Source organism: Arachis ipaensis, chromosome B09, assembly GCF_000816755.2.
Source record: "Arachis ipaensis cultivar K30076 chromosome B09, Araip1.1, whole genome shotgun sequence".
Classification (NCBI taxonomy): domain Eukaryota; kingdom Viridiplantae; phylum Streptophyta; class Magnoliopsida; order Fabales; family Fabaceae; genus Arachis; species Arachis ipaensis.
Window position 1 is genome coordinate 4,849,776 of NC_029793.2, and position 5,527 is coordinate 4,855,302.

The following is a 5,527-nucleotide window of genomic DNA, read 5'->3' on the forward strand; positions in this document are numbered from 1 at the left end:
CGCTAAAACACTAAATTTATTTGACCAATTTAACATAATTAATTTTTTTCTTAAACAAAATCGGTCTAATAAACGACTTTTGATTAATCCAATTAAATCAGACAATTCGATCCAATTATCCAAAGGTGAAAACTCAAGTGTAGTCGATTTTACGTGAAGTTAATACCTGATAGCTGTTAGATAAAAATTTAGTCAAATCAATCAAATTATTTAACGACTCTCAGATATTTATGTAAAATCGACTGCACACCTGAGTTTCCACTTTATCAGAATCATGATTAATAGGGCATTTTCAATTTGGAAAAAGAAAATCTCCAAAGATAGTGACACTACTAGACATGTTCCTTTCCATTGTCTTATCTCATGTTAGGAAGCAAATTATTTTAATCGAAGCGAAGTAGCTTAGCAATGGAATCTTCTCAAAAGCTAAGAGTTCCCCTTTTTTTTTTTAAAGTTACTAAGAAAATACAGCTTTTGCAAAACTCATAATTATGTCAATATATATAATCATCTTACTTCTTTTTGTTTTTCTAATTCTTTTCCAAAATCAAAACGTTAGCTATAAAATATGAAAAAGTATATGGAACCAAGTCCTAATCAGTCAACAATGAAACAACTTAATTAATAGGAATTAGTTTTATTAATTTATAATTTAAAATATTTTTTAAATTATTGTTAACCACATTCAAAACATGAATGTGAGATACGCTACTGATAGGAGAGATAGTCAGTTAAAAAATAAATAATTTAATTAATTTATAATTATATTTAATTAATTAATTTATTTTTAATTTATAATATTTGATATTAATTGTTTCTCATTTCAAATTAAAATTCTGAATAATATGTTAGAGAAATAGAGACGGGAATCACGAAACTTCCAATAATTCCGATTCTTAGTATATAAAAAAATTTATAAAATATATAAAAGAACATTCATTTAGTATGAAAAAGAAACATTCTGATATTTAGTAGAAAAAATATTCTAATACCTAGCATAAACACCATCCACATAGAGGTTTTAGATTCACCTAGAGACATTTGACAAATTTTTGACTGATCTCCTCTTGATTTTCTAGTATTGTTGATAAAATATTAGTGTTCACGTTTTTTAATAATTAATTTTAACTATAAAAATATGTATATAATATATTATTTAAAATTAACGACTAAAATTATTAAATATCGGTATTTATGGTATATTTATAAATTTTTCCATGGTTTCTTTCCCCGCAAATCAAGAATAATAATTTTACTATTCCCTTTCGTTTAACTTCTGCATTACATAATTATATCTTGGTATGATCATGATTACATTTCAGCTCTATATATTAGTCACGAAGTCATTCAAAATTGAGATAGAATCATTGCAATATTTCGAAGAATGTTTATTACCATCATAAAAGATAAGTAGCAAGATTAGTCTCTACGCAAACCTGCTTTCAATTACATAGAAACAAGATCCAAATGAGGCAATTGTTGGGTGTCATAATTAGATAACTAAATTCTAAATCAGGATTTTGAGCATTTTAGTAGAGTGAAAATAATATACCATGTGAAAATTTGAAAGGAATGTTACACTAATTAGAATTAAATTAAAGGATAGGACAAATTGTATAAATAAATAAAGGATGAATTAATTTTATTTAATTGTAAATTTTTTTTAAATGATTATATTTTGGTTATCTGTTTATTTTATGTAAATTACTATAAAAATTTTAAAATTTATATCTAAATTATTAAAAAATATAGAAGTTTATGTAAAAATAAATTATTATAAATCTTTATAGAATGTAAAATTTAGGGTAAAGTACTAAATTGGTCCCTTATGTTTGGGCGTAATTCTGTTTTGGTTCTTAAGGTTTAAAGTGTTCTATTTGAATCAAAAAAGTTTCATTTAGTATCAATTTAGTCCGACATTGAGGTCAAAGTTAAATAATTAAGGGAATGTCTTACATAACAACAGTACAAGAACAAAATCGATAATTTGGAGAACAATACAGACTCCAGAAGCACAAAATCAACCATGGATACATCAATACATTTATTTATTATTTTTTTTACAATATAAATAAAATATTTTCTATAAAACTAAAGAGAATGATAAATAAATGTATTGATACATCAATGGTTGATTTTGTGCCTCTGGAGTTTGTACTTGTTCTCCAAATTATTGATTTTGTTCTTGTATTATTATGTGGGATATTCTGTTAATTATTTAACTTTGACTTCACTGTGAGACTAAATTGATGCTAAATGAAACTTTTTTTATATTTAAATAGAACACTTTAAACCTTAAGAACTAAAATAGAATTACGTCCAAATATAGGACCAATTTAATACTTTACCCTAAAATTTATGAAAAAATTGACTAGCATCATAAACTTTTAAATTTTGTACGTGTAAACCGCTATATCTTGTATGATATATGATAGTAGTCAATTTTTGTATAAATTTTTACATCTTATAAGAATTTATGATGGTAGTTAATTTTCACGTAAACTTTTATACGCATCTTTATAGCAGTTTACAATGATAACTAGTTTTTACATAAATATCTACGCTCTATAACGATTTTATGTATAAATTTTGAAACATCTATATTCTATAACAATTTATATAGAATAAATACAGAATAAAAAAATAACAATTTTAACTGGTGATAAACCCTATCATCACTGTTATATGGTAGTAACTCAACTTGCAACCCAAAACCAGCCCTTACAACCTTCGCTGCATTCACCTCCTTAACAGCATCCTCATCACAGAATAGGGACACTCGGAACTTCACATCCTCACTAACCCAGTCATAAGACCAGTCAATCTCACTCTTTTTCTCCTTCTTAAACCCCATTAAGAAAAACAGCAAGCAAACAAGAAGGGGGGAAGAATGAAATAATAAATCAGAAGCAAGAAGACAGAGCATACATAACTCTCTTACTCATTCTGTTCCCAAAGAGGCAAAACCCAAACGTCAAATGTTACCAGGCTATAACTTCATGTTGGAAACCAATAAATCCAATTAATCCCACCACAAACAAACGTTTCAAATGCAGAAACTACTGCCTTAGTCACATCAAACGACACAGCCTACTTTGGAAACACAAGTCTTTAATACTATCATCAATGTTTCTCTCTCCTCAGTAAAAAGTGGACACGACTCCCCACGTCTAAACAATAATTTTTTAATAAAGTATGTTGAACTGGGGGCTCCGTCAGTAACCCGTCTAACCAAGTTATAACACATCAAGAAGCTCAACCTGCTTCATTAAAAACTCTCCTCAGGCTAAGCTTGGGGGCTGTGATATGGCAGTTATCAATACGAGTTATAACTTGGTATCACACGTTATAACTCGGCCAATTAACGTTCCCGTCATAACCGACGTCCAAACGGGTAGCAGTCAGTTACGTTATCAATCATTTCAAAACCGACGTTAATGCTCGAAACATAACTGACGAGAAACCCATCATATAAAAGCAAGGTAAGGTATTTTCTTTGCGGAGTTCGAACAATACAATATACTGACTTAAGCATTGGAGTGCCTTTGCAGGTACACTCCCCCTCTCCACCGCTTATACTCTCACGCCACATCGGAAGGAAAAAGCTCGGATTCAAGGATCGGACATTCAGCCTCCAAAATGATAGTTCAATAGTCATCTGCCACTAGGAGCCGACCTATTTCGCAGACAAGAACACTTAGCAATAGTATATGAATACAACATAGCGCAATAACGCCGTTTTATTTAGATAACCGAATCTAAATCAAACTCAAAATTTGACATATTATGTGTAGCTAGTTCAACCAAAAAATAATATTTTTTTAATTACAAGTGATTACCAATTGTTTTTTTATTTAAATTCTTTAAATTTTGAATTTCACTTTAAAAAATAAAATGTAATTTTTTACTATTTATTTCATAAATAGAACCAAAAAAAATATAAAAAAAAATTATTCAAATGTTAGAAATTAGATTATATTTTATCTTCTAAAGTAAAAATACAAAATTTAAAAAATTTAAATTTTTTGTATTTTTAGAAAAGATTCTTAATTTATTACTTAAGACAGAAGTTAAATAAATTCTATTTTTAGATATAAGAGGAGAAAATGAAAGGAATTAATATTATTGTTGATGAGGGAGAGTACACGCGTAAATATTTTTATTTAATAAATACAAAATTTAAATTTTTTGTATTTTTAGAAAAGATTCTTAATTTATTACTTAAGACAGAAGTTAAATAAATTCTATTTTTAGATATAAGAGGAGAAAATGAAAGGAATTAATATTATTGTTGATGAGGGAGAGAGAGTTTAGTACACGCGTTGAGGCAGCGCGTGGGTGTTGAAGGGAGAAGTGTAAAGTGTTTGAATCTTAAATTTCATATCAGCAATGATTAGGGTTTCATTTGACTCATGGGTTTTTAGAACTCTTTTTCTTTTTGGATTTCGCGTCGCATTTTTTTTTTCATGCACATATTCTACTCTTACTCTATAGGCTATAGCCATAACCTCACGTGCTTGCCAGTGGAAAATTTTTAAAAATTATAAAACGTTGGTCTAACTTAAAAATAGGTTTAATTACTCTATTTAATTTTTATAGTTTTTATAAAATTTTTAATTAGATCTTTATATATTTTTTTTAATTGGATCTATGTACTAATTTTTTTTTCAATTAAATTCCTCTTAGTAATAATTGACTTAATTTTATAGAGACTCAACTAAAAAAAATTGGTATAGAGACCTAAATAAAAGAAAAAAAAATGTAAGGACCAAATTAAAAAAAAAATTTAGTGTAAGGACTCAATTAAAATAAAAAAAAGTATAAGGACCTAATTGAAAATTTCGCGAGATTATAAAGACTAACAAAATAATTAAACCTTAAAAATATTTAAATATGTAACAAAATTCATAGTTTATTTACTTAACAATTTTTAAATGTTTATCTTACTTAATGATTTTTAGGTTAGTTCATTATGTTATTTTAATTTGATTAAAAATTGCCTAATATTTTAAATGAAAAATAGAAAAAAAATGGTCGGATTAACAATATTTACTTAAAACTTTTAAGTAAATATTGTTAAAACAAAACAACATTATATATAAGGAAATAATTTAGCTAACAAATATTTTTTAAATATTAAAAATTTTATTAAAAAATAAAATTTTTCTTTTAATTTAAGAAATATTTATTGTATAAAACACAGGAGTACATAATAAAATTATAAATTTGTTTGTTTAAAATTGATATAAACTAATGGAACTAATTATGTCTTTTTTTAAAGTATTTGTTAAACCCTTTTGGAAAGAATAAGTATGACGTCATGCATACATCATTGTCAATATTTCGTGCAGTGTGCCTATATAAGGACCTTCTCTCTCACTGTCTTCGACGCTCTCTATTATCTTTTTTGCCTCCTCATTTTATTATTAGGTGAATGCTATCATGCCTAAAAGATGGTGTCTATTTATTAAAAAGAGTTAAAAATTAATATTTAATTAAAAAGATATAAAAATAAATAATTTTTAAG